This window comes from Manis javanica, chromosome 7, assembly GCF_040802235.1.
Source record: "Manis javanica isolate MJ-LG chromosome 7, MJ_LKY, whole genome shotgun sequence".
Classification (NCBI taxonomy): domain Eukaryota; kingdom Metazoa; phylum Chordata; class Mammalia; order Pholidota; family Manidae; genus Manis; species Manis javanica.
This window is the reverse complement of record NC_133162.1, coordinates 125,848,810-125,872,687: the sequence shown is the minus strand read 5'-3', so window position 1 is coordinate 125,872,687 and position 23,878 is coordinate 125,848,810. Positions and strand designations below refer to the sequence as shown.

General features: G+C 43.0%; 1 long non-coding RNA gene and 1 pseudogene across 3 annotated transcripts; both read left to right on the top strand.

The window, feature by feature from the left end:
- Window positions 1–2,427: 2,427 nt before the first annotated feature.
- LOC140850493 (uncharacterized) lies at window positions 2,428–23,616 on the top strand. Of its 3 annotated transcripts, XR_012133403.1 has the most exons (5): window positions 2,428–2,671; window positions 21,260–21,305; window positions 21,550–22,003; window positions 22,770–22,840; window positions 23,313–23,616. It is a non-coding gene; the product is annotated as an uncharacterized lncRNA (long non-coding RNA). The 3 variants fall into 3 exon arrangements; XR_012133404.1 differs by having other exon boundaries at window positions 21,849–22,840; XR_012133402.1 differs by having other exon boundaries at window positions 21,550–22,840.
- LOC118967924 (transmembrane protein 126A pseudogene) lies at window positions 2,678–8,243 on the top strand (annotated as a pseudogene).
- Window positions 23,617–23,878: the final 262 nt, after the last annotated feature.

Here is a 23,878-nt window from a genome sequence, read left to right as displayed (position 1 = left end):
CCAGAGAGGGCCCTTAGGAGAAGAGAAATATCTAATACGCTGCTTTATTCGACTGCTCTCTGTGAACCATAAAGCCTCAGAGAAGACCAGAAAAACGAAGTCAAAGTGCTTTGCTTGCCGTGATGAGGCTCCTTTGACAGTGAAGCGTGTGCTCTGGTTCCAAGTTGACATGGGATCAAGATGCAGTTATTGTACTCGGATGAAAGGATGGCTGATCAGGGGGTGTTTTTTCAGATAAAAATGTGTTTATTTCACATCTTAGCAGAGAGCCAGGAGAGGTGGGGGCAGAGAAGACCATAACTCTGGGAGAGCTGAGATGGATGAAACTAGGAACAGCAGAGTAGGTGAAAAAAAAAAAAAGGACTAACATTCCACAGAAAATCCGGACAGGGAGCTCTGTCAAGATTTTAGCTCAAACAGACATGGGGTAACATAGGCTGGCAAGGAAAAGGACAGGAAAACAGATATCCCTACATCATTGAGGACTTTAATCACTCGCACCGACTGTCAGAGAGAAACGTGGTGAAGAGATCCAGCTAAGCAAACAGCTCTGGATACCTGGGGACAAATCTCAGGGATATTGTTGAGGATCACCCTATGGAGCGCTGGTGATGCCACTGGCTATTTACCTCCATCAGCTTTTATTTTTCTTTCTCCAACTATGTCAATTAGATGAAGCAGGTGGAGGTGTGACATGGAAAAAAGGAAGCTTGTAACTTCTCTTACACTCCTGTATTCGCTTCTGACTTCTGTCCAGCACCAGAGCACAGTGTCCAATGTTTTAGAGAATGAAGATTTTTCAATATAAAAATCCCCTGAGAAACTGCAATAGCAGTTATTTCTACTGATGAAAAAAATACATATGGTAAAAATATTGCTAATGCAATAACATTTCAATTGGCTATCTTATTAATTTTAACAGCACCTAATCATAGACAGTTATTTTTCTATCACATAAAAGTCTGGTGTGAGGGCTGTTCAGTCATTGGCAACCCAGGCTACTTTCAGCTTTCAACTTCATGGTTACTAGGGTGTGGCCCTTGCAATCATGGCCCAGATGAGATTCTATCTAACATTTCCACATCCCAGGAAGGAGGGTGGAAGAAGGGCACACATCTCAGTTGTCTCGAAAGGAAATTCCTGGAAACTTCCATGTAATCCTTCCTCTTATACCCTATTGGCCAGAACTTAGTCACATGGCTACATCTAGCTTCAAAGTATGCTGGGAAATGGAGTTTTTCTTTCTGGCTGTCATGTGGTCACATAAACTGTGGACATTCTAGAGGGCAAAAGTATATTGGGGTAATGAGCACTTTACCCCCAACAGATGCATGATTTGTCCCTAGCCACTTAGCAATTTGGCAACGTCAGGACTTGATAAAACCCAGTTCTCACAGATTTGGCTGGGTCTGGTATTATTTTTATCCTATCTCCTTATCTTGTCCACTGAATAGTGTACGTATCTCTACCATGTACAGATGTCTCTCTGGTGACTAACCCGGTTTTCTGAAACTGCTATTTTCCTTTGGGAGTGTGACATTTTGGTAATGAATGTGATGTGTGTGCGTTCTCTTGCCACACTTAATACCACATGGCAGAATATTCTTAAGTCACAGCAGATGAGGGATTTTGGGCTTAGGATGGTCTCTTGGGCACCTAAGAAAGTGCAGAGAAAGGAGACAGACCAGAACTGAGGGCAGTTCATGGAGAAATTAATGAGCTAATCAGGAGGAGCTGCATTTGGCAGAGACTGAGATGAGACCTTTGAGGGTACAGGAGAGAGTGAATTATGTGAATAATCAAGGAAGCCTTAGTGCTTGGGAGATCTCTTGTGTAATGTACTTTCAGAAGGTGGAAAAATATTTATTTTTACTATGTTTTTTTGTTGCTGTATACAGCTCTAGACTAGAAATGGAAACCTATTTCAACAGAGCAGAAAAACCATGGCTTTCAATTTCCTTTTCCTTTGTGCCTTATTGTAAACTAGAAGGTAAAATCGGGGTGTCAACACTTGCAGAGAAGGGGAAACCATCCAATTTAATACTATCTTTAAATCCAAAAATGACAACTTAAAACTAGTAACTTCTTAGCCCTTTTACAAAACCAGGCCCTCATTTTAGATCACAAGAAAGAGGATTTATCTCAGATATTGCCTTAAATGGTTCATCTTTATTTCTGTTGGGACCTATTAATAGATAATGAGTTTAGCTCTGTACATCTTTCTGCAGGATCAAGTGTAGAGCCAACTCTTAACTCTGGTGTGAAATCTCTTTGGCTGGTTGACTGCTTCCAAAAGGTGAAGCGAGGGACTCAGAGTTTAATCAGGGAAGTGAGAACGCCCTGAATTTTATGGAGGAAGGGATTTGTTATAAAGGCAGAAGCTAGGGAAGCAAGCTCCTGAAAGATGGGGTTGGAGGATCAGAGAAAAGTCACTAGTCTGCCTGCCCTGAGGCTGGCATGTGAGCAGTTTGGAACTTGGCAGGGGAATCTCCCTGGAAAACCAGCTGCATCCAGTCGCCAGCACAGGACCGTGAAGGCAAGATGGTGAAAGGTGTGATCTCTGTGCAACGACTGCCTCGGAAGAGCCAAGATTCTGGTGGGGGCCCTGTGGTGCTGGGAGTCTGCAGTGTTGGCAGCCGGGAAGAGCTGGACACCGCAGGAGGGAGCACCGGTAAGCCGGAAGCTGTCTGCACTGCCGTGTCTGTCACCCTTAGAGGCTAATGCCTACTGCTTTCGTCCTGCTTTCCAAACTTTGCACAAATTCCTCTTTTGGCCAACACTATCTCAGAACCATACAAGGATTCTGGGGTCCATAGTTCCAGGTAAACCAAATTGACACAGTACACATCCCTACAAACAGCAAAAAAAAAAAGGGGGAATTGTAGTTTGTACGTTTCAAGAAAAATTGTAATTTAATGAGTCCCCATTCCACTCATTTCTTACATTTCTAAGTACAAAAATGAGAAAACCATAGAAAATTAGCCAATTACAGAACATTGCATGATATTTACCTTTTGTAAGTGTAGATCAGCTATAGAATTTTGCATTTAAAATTCCCATTATAGATACGGTTTTGGTTTACAGCAGCTACAGGGGAAAAAAGTCCAGGAGAATTGAAACACTGAACGCTTTCCTGGATTTGATAAGAGTATCAAGAACAGAGGGCTGTATACTCTGAACCACAAAGTATCCCACACCATTTAAAAAGGCAATTTATCTCAGTAACAATCCCACTAATAGTTTCACACTTGGTGCTTATTAACACTCATTACAGATTATTTCCCTTAGCTCCATTAAGCTTTAATCTCAGCGGTTTTCTGGCACATTAACAATATGGCAGACCACCAAAGGAAGGCTGGTCACAGGCTTAATGTTATGCCAAAGAATACTGTGGCCAGGGAATCAGATGCACTGGAAAACTGGAGCAGGATCACATTCTGCTCAGAAGATTCCAAGGGGCCGTGGCATCTCAGAGTGTGACAACCTGGTCCTCTATGCAGAGACTCAGGGAAGCATTAGGTGGAGAGGCCTCTTCAATCTTGGGTGGTCACACCCTCTGGGAGGGTATTTGGAAGCGCTTCAGCCTTGATGTTCTCGCGGTTCTCTCCCATGGGGAGGCCAGGGGGAAGGAGCCAGGAGGCAGTGTCCCCTTTTCCCCAGGCTCCCATCAGCGGTGCTCAGGGTGGGCCTACTGCTGCACCACAGAGGAGGCCTCTCCCTCCATGGTGCCCCACCTTCACTCTCTTCTGCCTCTTAGATCCGCCCTCCTCTGCTGCTCCGTGTCCTCATTTATCCTTCAGTTTGCCCATTGTCAGAGTTGTTTGTTTGTTAGACCAGCTTGGAATGGTCCATCCAGGCTTTACGCTTCAGACTTTCCATATTCTCTGCCCCCGTACAGATGTACAATGCCAGCATCCCTCCGAGACCTTCCCTCAGCCAACACCACAGTACTGCTAATGGGTCCAGAAATACTTATTTGACAAGAGTATCTTTAATATAGCAATTGGGATTGTTTGGCTTCCTGGATTTCCATGCAAGTTCCCAATTGGGCAGTCTGACAGAAAGATAATTTGGGAAAGCATTTGGCAGTTTCTATTGGCCATCTATCTACTCCACCTACGTGCAGGGCATATCACAGACAAAATGCCTGTTTGCTTAATTATTAATGTGATTGATGTTTACTGGCTGCTCAGTTCAAGGTCATAAATGTTTTGCATCTCTTAGGTGCTTAGTAAAGTTTTGTTGGCTGAAGTAGTCTTTGAATACTCTTTGTCCAGAGATTTTACCCTCTTAAATTGCACAGACAGGCGGGACACTACTATTCAAGGAAAGAGTGAGCAATAGCTCCAGAGGAAAAAAAGCAACAATTAAGGATGGCAAGGCTGAGTGTGTGGCCTGGTGGGCAGAATCCACGGCAAGGACATCTGAGGCTCTAGGCCAGGTTTGGCAGAACACCTGAGCTCGTGGCAGGATTTGGAAAGGAGGTGAACCAATGGAGGGGTCTGTCATGAAAAGGCTGGGGGAGACCCACATGCAGCCAGGCCAGACAAGGCAATTCCCTGAGGCCAACTCAAGCAGTGCCTGGAAGGAGATCAGAACATTCACAGAGCTCATCCTTTCCTAGAGGGTCTTAGATCACTGGTCCTGCCAGGGTGTCTGTCCAAACTATGCAGGTCCTTCCTGCTCACGGGCTGAGAGTTGTACAGCACATTGCCTACTGCGTTTATTACTGGTAGGGCAAGTTTGGTGATTGGCATTAGCCACTATGTATTGAATAAATTCTGCTTTTCTCACTGAACTATCTGTTGAGGGTAGGGACTAAGTTTTGGTACATGAGGGTCAGATCTAGGTTTCATACAGTAAGAAACTAAAAACGGTGGTTACTGATGGTGTTTGGTTCATTGCTTTGACCACACAGTGTAGAACAAGAACTAGACTTGGAGTGGAGATATTTTGGAGTGAATCTTGGCTTTCTTGACTGGTTACCTGTAAATTTGGGCCACACACAACCTTCCTGGGCCTCAGTTTCGTCATCTGTAATGTAGAAACAATAATTCTGCCACCTCCCGGGGTTCTTGGTAAGATTAAGTCTGATCATGCTTGTAAAAGTGCAAAGTCAACTCTAAAACACTATACAAATATAAGAGGTGTATATACACACCTATACCTAGATTAAAGTTCTTTTATTTTTATTTACCAAAATATGTTTAGAGTGAGTACTTGCTTGTAAAGAACTTTCTGATCAGCCTGGGCATGTGGGGGGAGAAGTTAAGGTTCCAAAGGTCAGTATTTCAGAGAAGGGAGTGCAACTACTCTACCTGAGTTGGATTTTGTTTTTGTGTAGAGGAAGGGAGAGAATAAAGAGAGATGAGAAAAAAATATGAGAAATTATCATCTCTGGGCTATATTTTTAAATCTCTATGGTCTAGATTCATTCCACTAAGAATTTTAAAAAACACAACTTGGGAAACAAATTCTGCCCTCTTAAGCTCAGTGCCATCTTTACAGGATACTATCTGCCAGGACACAGGAAGTGGGTCTCATCTATTCTATACGGAGCAAGCTGGCATACTTTAGTAGATTTACATGACAATAAAGGTGAGGGAGGCTGTATCTAGAAGTCAGGACAGACCTGTAGGCTTAACATGTGGAGGAACAAGGTCGGCCAAGCTGGCCGTGCCTGGGCCAGTTGAGCAGAGGTTGCTGGGGGTACTGGTTGTACCTGAGGGAGACCAAGAGAGACTCCAGTTGCCTCAAGGTTCAAGATGGAAAATCATACACCAGACGGTACTATCAGGGAAAATTTAACAACTTTTGATACCATAACCAGAGAAATCAACCAGTTCCCAGAAGTAGAAAAGAATGTACTTGAACATGGATCAACATACATTGGACTTAAGGCTGCTTTCTGTGGCCTCATAACGGTCTTTTAAAAATTACTGTGGTAAAATACATAAACAAAAAATGTATGTTAGCCATTTTAAAGTGTATAGTTCTGTGGCATTAGGTCCTTTTGGACTGTTGTGCAACCATTACCACCATCCATCTTTAGAACTTTTTCATCTTCCCAGATGAAAACTATACCCATTAAACACGCCTCCGCATTCCTTCCTCCCCCTGGGCCCCGGTGACCACCTTTCTACCTTCTGTCTGTGTGAATCTGACCACTTTAGGTGCCTCATATGAGTGGAATCATACACTATGTGTTCTTTTGTGTCTGGCTCATTGCACTTAGCATGTCTTCTGGGTTCATCCATGTGGTAGCACATGTCAGAATTTCCTTCATTTTTAAAGATGAACAATATGCCGTTGTGTGCATACACATGCCATATTTTGTTTATGCATTCAACTGATGGACAACTTGGGTTGTTTCCACCTTCTGGTCATTGTGAATAAGGCTGCTATGAACATGGGTGTGCAAATATCTGTTTGAGTCCCTACTTCACTACTTTTGGGTATATTTTCCAAAGTAGAACTGCTGGACCAAATACTAATACTACTATTATCCACAGTGGGCACATACTTTTACATTTCCCCAGCATGCACAAGAGTTCCAGTCTCTCCACATCCTCAATAACAATCTTTTTTGATATATCTTAAAAGTGACATGGGTTAGTATAGCTGCTGGCCTACCAAAGGCAGTGACCCCATTTTAGATGGTATACGTTGCTTGGAGATTTTGTAAGTTGATCTTTAAGGGCTGGTGATCTGAATTGTGACATCTGTACCGTAACATGGCGGGTTGGTTGGTTGCTCTTGGTGGTCAGTACTGTCTTGTGTTGGTGATACCTGTAAATGGTGGCCTCATGGCTGGATATAACTCAGCCCTTCTCCCAGGGGAAGGAGCATCTGCACTTATTGGATTGGAAGTTCTAACCTCTTTTTAGAAAGATGCTGTTTTCTGCTTTGCTCCGGACTGTTTGTAGCAGACTAGGGTCTAGACAACAGACACTACTTACAAAGCCCTTCTGTTACCCGAACCTGGCAGGTGGGAGAGGGAAAGGAAAAGGAGAAGGGAAGGAGGGAGGGAGGGAAGGAAAGGAGGAGGGTGAGGCCACTGTCCATCGGACCTCCCTCTTTGATGGGGGTGGTGAGGGTGGAGGTGATGGGGAGATGGGCAGGCAGAGCAGAAGCGTCTCAGGCTCCCTCCCTAACAGTGTCCCCTGCCTGGGGCAGGTGGGGTTCTTGTAGCAGAGCTGGTGGCAATGTCACAGGAGGTAAAGGAGCCACCTTCCCTGTTTGGGCTGCCTATCGTTGATGTGTTTTCAATTTCCTGATATTTAGAAAACATTAAAAAACTGTAAGAGAGGGTAGATTGTTTTCCAAATTGATTTTTATCTTCCTTTAATTTTACTTAATTTCTTACCCAAATTCCCTAATCTGGAATTTTAAAAATCTTTGTCCTATGAAATGTTTTCCAAGCCAGTTGGTCCTGAGTCTTTACGCTTTTTTTCTCATTTTTCTGAGGAGGCTCTCAGGATTTATACGCCTGATGGCCTTTCCCCAAGCTGGCAGGGAGGTATCTCAACCAGTCAGGAATTCCACTCTTGCCAAGTAAAAGAAGTCAGCCCAGAACATCTATCCATCTGCCTTCAACTCAGGGACAAGCCAGCGTTAGACCTGACCACTGACCTGATGATGAATTCCTTGTTAACTCTGAGTGTGATAAACTTGAGTTAGGCTGGGCAATGAGTGTCAAATTCCCCAGGAACTTGTAAGTAATCTAGTGCCTGGTCTTGCTTTACAAGTGTCCTTGCAGCCAATGACTCCCGTATTTACCACTGTTGTAACTCCCGTTTCCTACACGCCTTCTCCAGACAAGTTCCTACCTGACCTGGGAGGCATGAAGGGGGAGGAGAAAGAGGGAGCGACACTGCCAGTGGAGACAGCAGGCCGCCTTCCCTTGCAGGCAGTCATTGGGAACTTGTTCTGACTTGGTTGAGAGCATCTACCTGAAGCCCCGATGTTTAGGGACGTACCTTTGTGCACAGACCTGGAAATCTTTTGAATAGCTGACTGTCCTTCTATCATTGGGTAAAATGTTCAATGCTTTTTGAAAAATGTTTTATGAAAATTAATAAGCTGTCTTTTCTTTTAAAACAAACTATACAGAAGCGTAAAAAGTAAAAGCTCCCTGTTCTGCCTTCTTCATCCAAATTTCCCAGGGCTGGGAGTCATCTTTTCAGGCATATTTACACATGCACACCCATACTTAAAAAAAAAACAACTCAGATAGGTCATACTGTAATACTACTATACAATGCGCTTTTTACACTTCTAGAGATGTCTTCCTATATTAATTCAGGTTTTAGTGTTTTTCTTTCTTTCTTTTTTTTTTTAAAGAAAAAGGTGTAAGAAGAAAGCAAGCAGTCACCTTTCTGATATGGTCATGAACTTCAGCTAAGTCAAAACACTACACTGGGAATCATGGGTTCTACAGTTCCTGGGCGGTTGGTTCCCTCACCGCTGCCGCCTGTCTTGCTCCACTCATGTGTGTGCCCACCACAGGGCCCCTGGCATCTTTCAGGTGGACAGTGGAGGTGCAGGCAGGAACTTCTGGCAGGGAAGAGTGAGTGCACGGCCAGTTTGGCCAGGAAACGAACAGACCGGAAGGCCCCCTGGCTCTGTGGTTCCTCTGGAACTGGCAGAAGTACTTCCATGTTGTCTGGTCCAGCAGAGGCTATGCTCTTCCTTCTCATGAATGGTCCACCATCAGCTGCCAGCCAGGATCGCTGGAAGTGTAGTTTGTCTATGGCCCTGCCATGCCGAGGGAGCCGGACTGCTGGAGTCTGGTTGTTTTATCCCCACCTGTGCTGCGCAGGCATATTCCACTGTCTTTGGGAATATGGGGACGTGGGTCAGCTTTGCTATTGTATGTGACACTTGTAAAGGAACCTGGCTATAACAACTGCCTTTGGAGTCTGGATTTGAACAATTGATGGCATTTCAGAAGTTAATTCTCTCTTCTGGACTGTGTGTCTGTGATGATGACTTCCATGCCCTTCTCTCTTTGGCCTTCTTTCTTGAACTCCTGATTTGCTAGGCCAACTTCCTTCCAGAAAGTTCACCCTGGATTCCCAGGCAATATGTTCAAAGTGAGGCTGTTATATTTTCCTGAAAACCTGTACCTACTTTTTATTTCCACCCATCTGGTCATCCAAGAGAGAAACTGCTAAATCATGCTTAATGCTTTCCTTTCTTTCCTAATTGTTGGGTAAGTCCTATTGATTCTAGCTCAAAAATGTCTCTCAAAATTGCTCCTTTTTTTCTAGGCCCACTGCTACTGCCTCTGTGGAGACTGTCATTACCTCCCAATTCAGTAAATATTTATTAAGTACTACCATGCACCATGACATTTCTGCCAGCCAAGGGTTCATAGCTTAATGACCCCATTAAATCTCCAGAGGGATCTTATTAAATAACAAATCTGCTCATAACTCTTCTCTGCTCAAAACTGCACATTAGCTCCTTGCTGCCTAAGGATTAAATCCAACTCCTTGTCTGGACAAGGTCTTTCTGCGACATCATGGAACCTGTCTTCGCAGTGTCTCACCTCTCACTGTCCCCCTCAACCACACCCTCTGTGGGCAAGCCCCAGGGCATCTGCCAGGCCACAGTCCTGAATGTCCCACAGATCTGGTTTGTGCACATGCTAATTCCTCATCTAAGGAAACACATTTCCCATATCAAATTCTGGGAAATGTCCACCTTTTAAGATTCTGCTCACGTGCCAACTCTTTTGTCAAGCCTTTGCTTATTCTATTTTCCCAAGGCTTCTCCCTCCCACTCTATATTCCCACAAGGCTTTGCTTGCAGCTCCATGACAGCATTTGCCATCTTTATTGCATGATTTACCATCTTTGCTGTGTGATGTGTCCTGACTCTCCACTAGCTCCAGCTCCCAGGCCGTCAGCAATTGAGGCAGGACTGCCCTTGCTTTGCACTGGTGTCCCTGGCAGGCAGCTTGATGCCTGGCTCAGAATATCAAAATATGTGGGTACAGACTGGTCAGCCTCTGGACTAAATATTGCTTTACAGCAAACAGATTTTGTGACCAGAATTGTACTAATACCTGAACGTATTGGTTACACGTGACAGAAACCTGTCTCTGGGGAAAGCACAAACTGGCCAACAGAACTGGTCAATCCAAGCTTGCAGCTGGACTTGGGGGGCCCAAACAGTGCTGTCAGGGCTCTCTCACCATCTCTCATCTCTGGTTTTTTTTTTTCTGGTTGGTTTTATTTTTTTTTCTGCTGTAGCCTTGCAACTTCATACCTATGTCCTTCAGTGTATGATCCCAAAGAAAGAGACCCTCTCTCTCTCTCAGAATCCATACGTCAAGAACCAAGAAAGTCTGCTTGGACCTGTTTGGTTATACGCTCTGACAAGTGGAGGCGGACAAGCAGATGAGGCACCATGACTGGCCAGGCCTCAGTCACGTATTCACACCTGGAACGTGGCTGATGGACCGAGGTCACTAGTGCTTCAAGAAGTACAGGGATAGACCAGTTCTTCAACAGAAAGAGGAGGGCTGGATGGGAAGAAACATCAGATGTGCACTCCAGGTGCATGTTTTTGTCATAAAAAAGATTTCATACAATTTGTTAGCTCTAGTATAACTGAAGTTCACGAGTGGCCCATTTTATTGTATCAAAATCAAAATAGAGCTTTCAGACAATTGGTGTTCTGAGACAGTGCTTCTCAAACTGCAATGTGCACATGAACGGGCCTTTTAATATGCAGGTTCTTATTCAGTGGGTCTGGGGTAGGATCTGGGATTCTGCATTTCTTACAAGCTTCTATTAATCTGCCTGGGCTGCTATGAAATACCACAGACCGAGTGACTTAACAGAAATTTATTTTCTCACAGTTCTGGAGGCTGGAAGGCCAACATTACAGTTAGTCTGGTGTGAACTGCCTTCCTGGCCTGCCCACAGCTGCCGTGTCCCTGTGTCTACACATGGCCTTTCCCCCATGTGTATGTGGGGAAGAGAGAGCTCCGGTGCCTTTTCCTCTTTTTATAAGGACACCCGTCCTATGGGATTAAAGCCTCACCCTTAAGAGCTCATAACTTAGCTACTTGCTCACAGGCCCGGCCTCCAAATACAGTTGCTCTGGGGGTTAGGTGAGCAGCTTATGAATGTCGGGGGGATGAAACAGAACAGGCTCCGGTACTGCAGCCAGAGGAGGGCCTGCGGCTGCAGGGCAGCAAGAACCTGCGGCCCTGGGAAGCTGACACCGCGGACGAGGACCAAACGCTGGGGCAGATTCTCTCAGGTCCTCTGCGTGCAGCTCTCCGAGTAGGTTTCCGGTGAATATCAAGACAAAAAACATCTCCGATTTGGTGATTGGTAGTTGTTCAGTTATTTTCAAATTGCGTGTAAGTTTTCTAAGAGCCTCTCTTCAATTTTGAGAAGGTGTGACTGCAGAATGTTCTCTACGTACCCAGAGCTCCAGCCCTGCTAGGGAGAGGTTACTACCCTGGAAGAAGAGGTTGTGCCCTTGCACCTGTGCTCAGTCACAGTTTGCTGGGTTTTATATTTCTTATGATATTTGAGAATAGAAAGCAGAGGCAGAAGAAGGGGTGCAACCCCATTACATTGCCTCTGGCCACCGACTACCCTGCTTCATAAACTGCTCCAGATCTGTATGGGCTGAACTGTGTCCCCCCAAAATTCATGTTTGCTAAGGCTTAATCCCCTCTGCCTCCATCTCAGAATGTGACTGTATTTGGAGAAAAGATCTTTAAAGGGTGATTAAGTTAAGATGAGGCTGTTAGGGTGGGGCTCTAATCCAGTGAGATTTGTGTCCTTATAAGAAGAGATATCAGGGCAGGCATGCACAGAGCGAAGGACACGAGAACACGCAGCGAGAAGGTGGGCCTTCTCCAGGCCAAGAAAAGAGGCCTCAGGACAAACTAAACCTGCCCACACCTTCATCTCAGACATCCAGCCTCCAGAGCCGGGAGAAAATAAGTTTGCGGAAGGCCGAGTCTGTGGCATTTTGTCGTGGTGGCCTGAACAGACTAATACAAGACCGAAAGAGCTACATTCCATTGTATTTAATAAGTATTAATTTGTCACTTAAATGTCAATTTACTCAACAGTATGCAGAGGCTTTCCTGGTGCTAAGGCTACACTCACAGGAACAGGCCACAGTCCCTGGCGGGCCCGGTGGCAGAGCAGACCTGTAAGGGGCCACAGCAGCAGTGGCATCTGAAGGCGAGGGAGCGTGGCCCGTCCCGTGGCCCAGTCCTGCTCAGTGGTCAAGTGAGGGTGGTGGGAAGGACTGTTGAGGCTGGAGATCACGTCGGGCCCTGGAGGCCAAGGTGAAGAGTGACAGCGTTCAGGCAGAGTGCAGAGGGATTAGAAGGGAGAGCGGTGGCCTGGGGGCACGCAGTCAACAGCCATTCCTCTCAGGTGCCTCCTGTGGCCACAGGGAAAAATACCTCCTGGCTCAGTCTCTGTGGTGCAATTGGTTTGTATATTTGGCTATAAGCTAAAGGTAGGTGGTTCAAGTCCACCCAGGGATGGTGAGGATTGTTAAAAAAAACAAGGTTTATAAAAAAATATGTGGTGCACTTGCATTAAGTCATTAAGCTTGAATGAGAGGCACTTTATACTGAGTCTACACACACACACATACACACACACTTGGTTAGAGCAAAGATGTCTGCTTAGTTGGTGGTACACAAATCTCACTGAGCAGGACTTGCTTGACCAGTTGTACAGAGAGAAAACTGCAGACACCATCACCTCCCCTGGGCCACCTAGATGTCTGCCCTGTGCTGACTGTGCCCTTTAAGCCCACCCCCCTCAGGGCCTCCTATCACCCTTCTGTGACTGCCCTCTGACATCTTGTCACATTTTCCCCTGCCTGCTGTCTCCAACTTTACTGGGAGGAGACAGACCTTAGCCAATTCAGCCATGCACACCTTTTCAATTTTCTTTGTTAGATGCCAGTAATAACCAGTTTCAGTGGTGAGTTTTAGCTACTGCCCCACAAACTCCCTTTGGGTTGTGATGCAGGAGTTCTTAAGCTGGGATCTGTGAAATGTATATTTTGATTAGCTGCTAAATGACATTTAATATTTTTGTTTTTTTGAAGGATAGTTGATATACAATATTATATTGGCTTCAAGTATACAACACAGTGATTGCACAGTTACACATATTATTAAATCCTTCCAGCAGTTACCATCTGTCAACATAGGAAGATGTTACAGAACCATTGGCTATATTCTCCATGCTGCACTGCCACCCCTGTGACCATCTTATACTATGATTGAGATTTTTGTGCCTCTTTATCCCACTTACCCACCCCACCCTCAGACATTTAATATTTGCTTCAGTCATGAACAGAGGCATATGACCACCATTGTTAGCAACTCCCCTGTCTTTATCAGCAAGAGGAATCGTGGGATATTTTATATCATATTATACGTGTTGCACATAGCTCAGAATATCATTTATACTTATTACTATGAGTATATTAGAACAGTCACTAGACTGTTATTTCACCATTCCTGTTAATAAAGAAGCACATAGGGGGTCCATGGCACAATAAAGGTGAAGAACCTCTGCCCTAGAGTGTAAGTTACAGGGTTGAGAAGGTCCCCCAGCAAAGATGACTGCAAGATAGGGTAGAAGTCTGGGGCCTCTATCATTCATTTGTTCAGGTGGTAGGTAGGGACAGACCTGCAACTGATAGTTCCTGAGAAAAAATCCTGGTTGTGGCCTCAGGTGAAGCCCGCTCTGCTCTGTGTCCTGCTGGGGTGGTCCCCGGTGGGGCCGACTCCTGCCCTCACCTGGTCAGTTGTCCAGGCATTTGGAAGTGCCTCTAACATAAACATCGGCAATATATCTGTGAATTATGTGCCAGTTAATTCAATACTCCTTGGCAGAGCCCTCTCCACGCCGGGCACCCCCTGCGTATTCCCACCCAGCACACGACCACCTCCGCAGCCCATATTGTTTGTTCGGGCCACTTCCCTCTTGCACATGATGTTCGAACTCAGATGTCCCCCTCCAGGCCATCTGGCAAGATCCTGCTCTCCTCCTGTTCCCAGTCACCTCTTGGCTCAAGCTTTACTTGAAAAAATGTTTATTGAAGTGAAATATGTATAATATAAAATTAACCATTATAAAGTAAGTTTCATGGTGTCTAGTACATTCAGTGTCATGTAGCCACCTTCTCTATCTGAGATCTTTCTGTCATTCCAAACAAAGTAAAACCTCATACACACTAAGCAGCTGTTCCCCTCTCAACCCTCTCTCCAGCCCCTCACAACCCCCATCTGTATTTTGTCTCTTTGGATTTGCATATCCAGGATATTTCTTTTTCTTTTTTTTATTAAGGTATTATTGATATACACTCTTATGAAGGTTTCACATGAAAAAACTACATTCACCCATATTACTGAGTCTCCCCCATACTCCACTGCAGTCACTGCCCATCAGTGTAGTAAGATGCCACACATCCACTATTTGCCTTCTCTGTGCTACACTGTCTTCCCTGTGACCCCCCCCACCATGTCTACTTAACATAATATCCCTCAACCCTTCTCCCTCCCTCCCCTCCCACCTCCCCCACCCCTTCCCTTTGATAAGCGCTAGTCCCTTCTTGGAGTCTGCGAGTCTGCTGCTGTTTTGTTCCTTCAGTTTTGCTTTGTTGTTATGCTCCACAAATGAGGGAAATCATTTGGCACTTGTCCTTCTCCGCCTGGCTTATTTCACTGAGCATAATGTCCTCCAGCCCCATCCATGTTCTTGCAAATGGTAGGATTTGTTTCTTCCTTATGGCTAAATAGTATTCCATTGTGTATATGTACCACCTCTTCTCCATTTATCAACTGATGGACACTTAGGTTGCTTCCATGTCTTGGCTATTGTAAATAGTGCTGTGATAAACATAGGGGTGCATATGTCTTTTTGAATCTGAGAACTTGTGTTCTTTGGGTAAATTCCTAGGAGTGGAATTCCCAGGTCAAATGGTATTTCTATTTTTAGTTTTTTGAGGAACCTCCATATTGTTTTCCACAGTGGTTGAACTAGCTTACATTCCCACCAGCAGTGTAGGATGGTTTCCCTTTCTCTGCATCCTCGCCAGCATTTGTTGTTCTTAGTCTTTTCGATGCTGGTCATCCTTACTGGGGTGAGGTGATATTTCATTGTGGTTTTTATTTGCATTTCCCTGATACTTAATGATATGGAGCATCTTTTCATGTGCCTGTTGGCCATCTGAATTTCTTCTTTGGAGAAGTGTCTGTTCATATCCTCTGCCTATTTTTTAACCGGCTTATTTGCTTTTTGGGTGTTGAGGCATTTGAGTTCTTTATATATTTTGGATGTTAACCCCTTGTCGAATATGTCTTTCACAACTATATTCTCCCAAACTGTAGGACACCTTTTTGTTCTGTTGATGGTGTCCTTTGCTGTACAGAAGCTTTTTCATTTGATGTAGTCTGATGTGTTCATTTTTGCTCGTTTCCCTTGCTTGAGGAGATGTATTCAGAAGTTGCTTGTTTTTATTTTTATATTTTTTATTTTGGTATTATTAATCTACAGTTACATGAAGGACATTATGTTTACTAGGCCCCCCCCTTCACCAAGTCCCCCCCACATACCCCTTCACAGTCACTGTCCATCAGCATAGTAAGATGCTGTAAAATCACTAAGAAGTTGTTTATTTTTATATTCAGGAGATTTTTGCCTATGTTGTCTTCTAAGAGTTTTATGGTTTCATGACTTACATTCAGGTGTTTGATCCAATTTTGAGTTTACTTTTGTGTATGGGGTTAAACAATAATCCAGTTTTATTCTCTTGCATGTAGCTGTCCAGTTTTGCTAACAGCAGTTGTTGAAGAGGCTGTCATTTCCCATTGTATGTCCATAGCTCCTTTATTGTACATTAATTGACCATTTATGGTTGGATTTATATTTGGGCTCTCTAGTCTGTTCCATTGGTCTATTGTTCTGTTCTTGTGCCAGTACCAAATTCTCTTGATTCTGTGGCTTTGTAGTAGAGCTTGAAGTTGGGGAGCGTAATCCCCCCAGCTTTATTCTTCCTCCTCAGGATTGATTTGGCTATTCAGCGTCTTTTGTGGTTCCATATGAATTTTAGAACTATTTGCTCTAGTCTATTGATTGGTATTTTGATAGGGATTGCATTGAATCTGTAGATTGCTTTAGGCAGGATGGCCATTTTGACAATATTAATTTTTCCTATCCATGAGCATGGGATGTGTTTCCATTTATTGGTATCTTCTTTAATTTCTCTCATGAGTGTCTTGTAGTTTTCAGAGTACAAGTCTTTCACTTCCTTGGTTAGGTTTACTCCTAGGTATTTTAATTCTTTTTGATGCAGTTGTGAATGGAATTGTTTTCCTGATTTCTCTTTCTGCTAGTTCATCATTAGTGTATAGGAATGCAACAGATTTCTGTGTATTAATTTTTTATCCTGCAATTTTGATGAATTCAGATATTAGATCTAGTAGTTTTGGAGTGGATCCTTCAGGATTTTTTATGTACAATATCATGTCATCTGCAAGCAGTGACAGTTTAACTTCTTCTTTGCCAATCTGGATGCCTTTTATTTCCTTGTGTTTTCTGATTATGGTGGCTAGGACCTCCAGAACTATGTTGAATAAAAGTGGATAGTGGGCATCCTTGTCTTGTTCCCAATCTTAAAGGAAAGGCTTTCAATTTCTCACTGTTAAGTATGACATTGGCTGTGGGTTTGTCATATATGGCCTTTATTATGTTGAGGTACTTGCCCTCTATACCTATTTTGCTGAGAGTTTTTATCATGAATGGATGTTGAATTTTGTCGAATGCTTTTTCACCATCTATGGAGATGATCATGTGGTTTTTCTTTTCGTTGATGTTTTGGATGATGTTGATGGATTTTCGAATGATGTACCATCCTTGCATCCCTGGAAGAAATCTCCTACTTAATTATGGTGGATGATCTTTCTGATATATTTTTTAATTTGGTTTGCTAATATTTTGTTGAGTATTTTTGCATCTATGTTCATCAGGGATATTGGTCTGTAATTTTCTTTTTTTGTGGTGTCTGCCTGGTTTTGGCATTAGAGTGATGCTTGCCTCATAGAATGAGTTTGGAAGTATTCCCTCTTCTTCTACTCTTTGGAAAACTTTGAGGAGGATGGGTATTAGGTCTTCACTAAATGTTTGATACAATTCAGTGGTGAAGCCATCTGGTATGGGACTTTGTTCTTAGATAGGTTTTTTGATTACCAGTTCAGTTTTGTTGCTAGTAATTGGTCTGTTCAGATTTTCTGTTTCTTTCTGGGTCAGCCTTGGAAGGTTGTATTTTTCTAGAAAGTTGTCCATTTCTTCTAGGTTATCCAGTTTAACATATAATTTTTCATAGTATTCTCTAATAATTCTTTGTATTTCTGTGGTATCTGTAGTGATTTTTCCATTCTCATTTCTGATTCTGTTTATGTGTGTAGACTCTTTTTTCTTGATAAGTCTGGCCAGAGGGTTATCTATTTTGTTTATTTTCTCAAAGAACTGGCTCTTGCTTTCATTGATTCTTTCTATTGTTTTATTCTTCTCGATTTTATTCATTTCTGCTCTAATCTTTATTATGTCCCTCCTTCTACTGACTTTGAGCTTCATTTGTTCTTCTTTTTCTAGTTTCGTTACTTGTGAGTTTAGACTGTTCATATGGGATTGTTCTTCTTTCCTGAGGTAGGCCTGTATTGCAAAATATTTCCCTCTTAGCATGGCCTTCACTGCATCCCACAGATTTTTGTGGTGTTGAATTATTGTCATTTGTCTCCATATATTGCTTGATCTCTGTTTTTATTTGGTCATCAATCCATTGGTTATTTAGGAGCATGTTGTGAAGCCTCCATGTGTTTGTGGGATATTTTGTTTTCTTTGCATTATTTATTTCTAGTTTCATACTTTTGTGATCTTAGAATCTGGTTGGTATAGTTTAAATCTTTTTGAATTTACCAAGGCTATTTTTGTGGCCTAGTATATGATCTGTTCTTGAAAATGTTCCATGTGCCCTTGAGAAGAATGTGTATTCTGTTGTTTTTGGGTGTAGAGTTCTGTAGATGTCTGTTAGGTCCATCTGTTCTAATGTGTTGTTCAGTGCCTCTGTGTCCTTACTAATTTTCTGTCTGGTTGATGTGTCCTTCAGAGTGAGTGGAGTGTTGTAGTCTCCTAGAATAAATGCATTGCATTCTATGTCCGCTTTTAATTCTGTTAGTATTTGTTTCACATATGTAGGTGCTCCTGTGTTGGGTGCATAGATATGTATAATGGTTATATCCTCTTGTTGGATTGACCCTTTTATCATTATGTAATGTCCTTCTTTGTCTCATGACTTTCTTTGTTTTAAAGTCTATTTTGTCTGATACAAGTACTGCAATACCTGATTTTTTTCTCCCTATTATTTGCATGGAATATCTTTTCCCATCCCTTCACTTAAAGTCTGGGTATGTCTGTGGATTTGAAATGAGTCTCTTGTAGGCAGCATATAGATGGGTCTTGTTTTTTTTATCCATTCTATTACTCTATGTCTTTTGATTGGTGCATCCAGACCATTTACATTTAGGGTGATCATCGATAGGTGTATACTTATTGCCATTGCAGGCTTTAGATTCATGGTTATCAAAGGTTCAAGGTTAACTTCCTTACTATCGAAGAGTCTAACGTAACTTAGTGTGCTATTACAAACACAATATAAAAGTTTTTTTTCCTCCTCCTTTTTCTTCCTCCTCCATTCTTTATATATTAGGTATCATATTCTGTACTCTTTGTCTATCCCTTGATTGACTTCGGGGATTTTTAATTTAATTTTGTAATTGCTTAGTAATTAATTGTTCTACTTTCTTTACCATGGTTTTATTATTCCTGGTGATAGCTGTTTAGCCTTAGGAACACTTCTTTCTATAGCATCCCTCCAAAATACACTGTAGAGATGGTTTGTGGGAGGTAAATTCTCTCACCTTTTGCTTATCTGGAAATTACTTAATCCCTCATTCAAATTTAAATGATCATCTTGCTGGATAGAGTAATCTTGGTTCCAGGCCCTTCTGCTTCATTGCATTAAATACATCATGCCACTCCCTTCTGGTCTGCAAAGTTTCTGCTGGGAAGTCTGATGATAGCCTGATGGGCTTTCCTTTGTATGTGATCTTATTTCTCTCTCTGGCTGCTTTTAATACTCTGTCCTTATCCTTGATCTTTGCCATTTTAATTATTACATGTCTTGGTGTTGTCTTCCTTGGATTCCTTGTGTTGGGAGATCTGTGCATTTCCATTGCCTGAGAGACTATCTCCTTCCCCATATTGGAGAAGTTTTTAGCAATTACCTCCTCAAAGACGCTTTCTATTCCTTTTTCTCTCTTTTCTTCTGGTGCCCCTATAATACAAATATTGTTCCGTTTGTATTGGTCACACAGTTCTCTCAATATTCTTTCATTCTTAGAGATCCTTTTTTCTCTCTGTGCCTCAGCTTCCTTGTATTCCTCTTCTCTAATTTCTATTTCATTTATCATCTCCTCCACCATATTTAATCTGCTTTTAAAACCCTCCATTGTATTTCTTAGTGATTTCATCTCCGACCAGAATTCATTCCTGAGTTCTTGAATATTTTTCTGTACCTCCATTGGCATGTTTATGATTTTTATTTTGAAATCTCTTTCAGGAAAATCAATGAGATTGGTTTCATTTGAATCTTTTTCGGTGTTTGTACGATTTTGGTTTGAATCAGGTTCCTTTGATGTTTCATATTTGTATGTGGTGCCCTCTAGTGCCCAGACGCTCTACTTTCTGCAGCTTCTTAGCCCCTGGAACATTGTCAGGGATTGCAGGGGAGTGATGTTGGTGCCTGGGGGGAGGAAAGAGCTGTTTCTTGCTTCCCGGCTGCTATGCCCAACTCTACTCCCAGAACGAGTGGGATACACACACAGTTGTAGGCCTGTATGCTTTGCAATTGTTGCTGCTGTTGGCAGGGCTTCCCTCTGGCTAGCCTGACGTCAGGGCAGAGACTCCTGGTTTGTGAGCCAGGGCAGGCACATGTCACGGTGTGGGGCCTTGGATCTGCATATCCAGCCAGTGGGATAGAGCGTCTGAAGCTCCTTAAAGTTCCCAACCTGCTGGGCAGTGTGTGCCCTGACAATTTTGTCTACCTGTCCTTTCTCCTGAGCAGTAAGCTCTGTGCAGTCCTTGCCCCTATAGCAGCCCTCTTGCTGTTAGGAAGTCTCTTAGACTTCCCACCTTTCTTTTGTCCTAGAACAGCCTGCTCTAGGATATAGATTCCTGTTTTCCACAAGTGGCTGGAATCTCAGTCTCTCCAGGTATTCCGCCTGTCTTAGCTTTCCAGTCCCATTGATCACCAGAGCATCATGCAATGTAGGTTTGTGCTCCCAGAGCAGATCTCCAGAACTAGGTGTTCAGCAGTCCCAGGCCTCCACTCCCTCCCTGCTCTGTTTTTCTTCTTCCTGCTGGTGAGCTTGGGTCCTGCCGAATCATAGCTTTGTACATTACCCTGTTCCGTGAGGTCTGTTCTTTTCTCTAGGTGTATGCAGTCTGGTGCAGCCTTCTTTCCTGTTGTTCTTTTAGGATTAGTTGTATTAATTACATTTTCGTATTATATGTGGTTTTGGGAGGAGGCCTCTCTCTCACTTCTCACACCTCTATCTTTAATCCTCCATCCTCCAGGATATTTAATATAAATGGAATTATACAATCTGTGACCTTTTATATCTAGCTTATTTTACTTAGTATGCTTTTCAGGCACATCTAAGTTGTAGCATAAATCAGTACTTCAGTCCTTTCTATGGCTGAATAATATTCCATTGTATGGACATACCACAAGGTGTTTATTCATCTGTCTCTGGGCATTTGGGTTGTTTTCACTTTTGGCTCTTGTGAGTTGTGCTGCTATGAACATGCCTGTATGAGGATTTGCTTGAGTGCTGGTTTTCCATTCTTTTGGACATGTACCTCACAGTGGATTTGCTGGGTCATATGGTAATTCTATGTTTAACATTTTGAGGAATTGCCAAATCATTTTCCACAGCAGTAAACCATTTTACATTCAAACCAGCAATGCACAAGTGTGTCAACTTTTCCACATCTTATTTGAACACTTGTTCAAATTTGTTCATTGTTCATTAACACTTGTTATTTGAAGCTTTATTTTTGTTGGGGGAGGGTGCATATTTTTTCTATTTATTTTGTGATTAGTAAGGCCAATATAATTGTTTTTTCAGCCAAATTTTTCAACCAAGCAGGAAAACAGAAGGTGCAGTAATTTTGGTGAGTAGAAAGTGAATTTAACTAATTAATTAAAACGGTTTTAGTGCTTTCTTTCCAGTTACTTCATTTACTACAATTTATGCTGAAGCTTTACTTTTCAAACTCTTCAATAACTTCCTGTTTTTTGTGCTCACCTGACTCCCCACACCCATACCTAACCTGTTCCTCCAATAATTGCTCTTATCAAACTGTATTGCAATTCTATGTTGTAATTCTGCATGATTTTGTCTTTCTCTGTTGTTAGGCTTGGCAGGCTGTTGTTTGTGGGTGGAGGTCCTCTGGTGCCTTCAGAGCAGTGCTGGCCACTTATGTGGGCGACAGGTGTCTGCCGCAGGAAAGTGAGATGGGGGCTAGTGGACTCTCCCTTGTGGTGAGCAGGAATAAGCCTACATGCTTTCTCATCTGCCCTGGTCCAAACACCAGCATCACAGCCACTGTTGACTTCACGGGGATGAAATGAAGACAAATGAGACACCAAATGGGCAAGTATGCTGAGCTTGAAGAACAGAAGCTGTGTAAACCCCTGTCTTTCTTTTATTGCAGAAGCAAAGTGAATGGCTCCAAATTGTCTTCACTTTATCATGCCTGCATGAGTTAGTCTAGGGATGGAAATGACTCTTGGATAAGTCATCATGCAATAAATATTAGACTTCAGGGGAAACTGTGACTGGCTTTTGGCACTGCAGCCTAGTGATAAGGTGAATGTGTGCCCCTGTGTGGTTTGGCCCTTTCTTTTCATTGTCATCTCTCACTGCAAAATTGGAGCTCACGGATTCCTTCTCCTCCTGCCCATGTCAGAGGCTTTGTCCACTTTTCATTTACCAAAAGGTGCCAAAAAGGTGCCAGGCTTCAGGAAGGCCAAGATAAATAAGACCTCATCTTTCTCTCAGTGTGTCCATGCGTTAAGAAGACATTAAGAAGTCACATACCTGGATTATTTTGGAGGAAAGAAATCTGAGTGGAAAGGAATATAAAATTTATTTCCAGTACACATGAAAGATATAGGGAAGAGCAGTTAAATGCACTTTACTTTGGTTTTATGTGGTCAACTGGGTCCCTTCCTCCGATGAAGAGCTAACTATTTTTCAGGTGTGTTGGCAGTTTTAGGGCTATTATAACACTGATTTTTTTCTAGTACCAATAGAAAAGCAGTATTAAGTTAGAGTAAAGGATTTGACTATAAGCTTTTCTCAGTTGAAGTTATTTCACTATAAAAGACAATAAAAATGGGCTTTCTGTGTGGGAGAGGCAACATAGGAGATGAGAAGAATGCACACTTTGCAATTAAAGACCTGGTTTTGAGTCCTAGATCTGCTACTAGATCTGTTGTCATGTTCCAAATGAACAAGTCTCTGGACTTTGGGTTACTCAACTGGGTCTGTCTTCTCTATCATCCCTTACCCACTCTGGCACATTTAAAGAACTAAATCCAAAGGAATTTTAGCTTATCTCTCATTGTTTTAGGATCACAGGCCTCATTCCTGAACCGAAGTGTCACATTCTTCCTTTCTGAGTTGGCATGGATGCTTATCAAGGTATCATGTTATTATATGAATTTTGACATTCAGGCTGGAATTGCAATTAAGTTGCTGGTTTTCTCTGAAAACCTGGGCCTAAACATCTACTTTAACCAAGTTTATACCTGTGCAAGTTTACCAGCTAGGGTTCCCCTCCCTCACAGAGGTCTGGTTAAGCTTGGATAATTATGGTCCAGTCCCTTCCCATGATACCTATGATTCCCAGGGCTTACTTCCTGGGGCTTCTCTAGGCCACCCCACTTTTGTGCTCAAGGGCTATTTTCACTTTGCACCAGCTGTGATGCATAACTCAGCTGCCCTTTGAGATGCCCCAAAGAACCCCTTTGTGCATTAGTGGGCAGCGGAGACTGATCTGAAGGCTTGGTGGGGGTGTGGGGGGCAGCGCTGGCAGAGCACACACACCCAGGGTGGGCACCCTCACCTGGCTTCCTCACTTTTTCATTCATTCTTTTCATCTTCTCTTACTCAGGCTGCAATAAAAAACAAATCCTCCCCAGATCGGGTCAAAACCATTCTGTTTGCACAGGTCTCAGCTTCCTATCAAATACTTCCCATCGGAAACAGCCTTCCCTTCCCAGGAGGAATTCTGGCAAGTCGATTGCTTCCAGTTTAGTACCCTTGCTTCAGGAACCCATCCAAGCCCTAGGGACTCTGTGCTGGGACCCAAGGCCAGGCAGCTTCAATAAAACCTGCTAGGATTTGTGGATAGCATGAATGACTGTTTTATCACCCATGACCTGTATTTGATATTTTAAATAAAATTCTAAAGCAAGGCGCTTTTCACCATTAAGGTTTTTAATTAAGTGTTCCAAGGATTTTGTCTTTTCGGTCTTCCACATTCTGTAGAAACGGCCATCTGGCTGGGATCTCCTAAGATGACCACTAGAGGGCATATGATTTCCAGTTCTCAAGGCGGGCCGCCCAGCCAATTCCTGGGGCTTTGCTGCAGAAAGGACAGTTTTTGTTTGTTTGTTTGTTTTCCCTCAGAAACAAGAGGAAGGCACTCCAAATTCCCTGGATGCAGCTAAGGCGTTT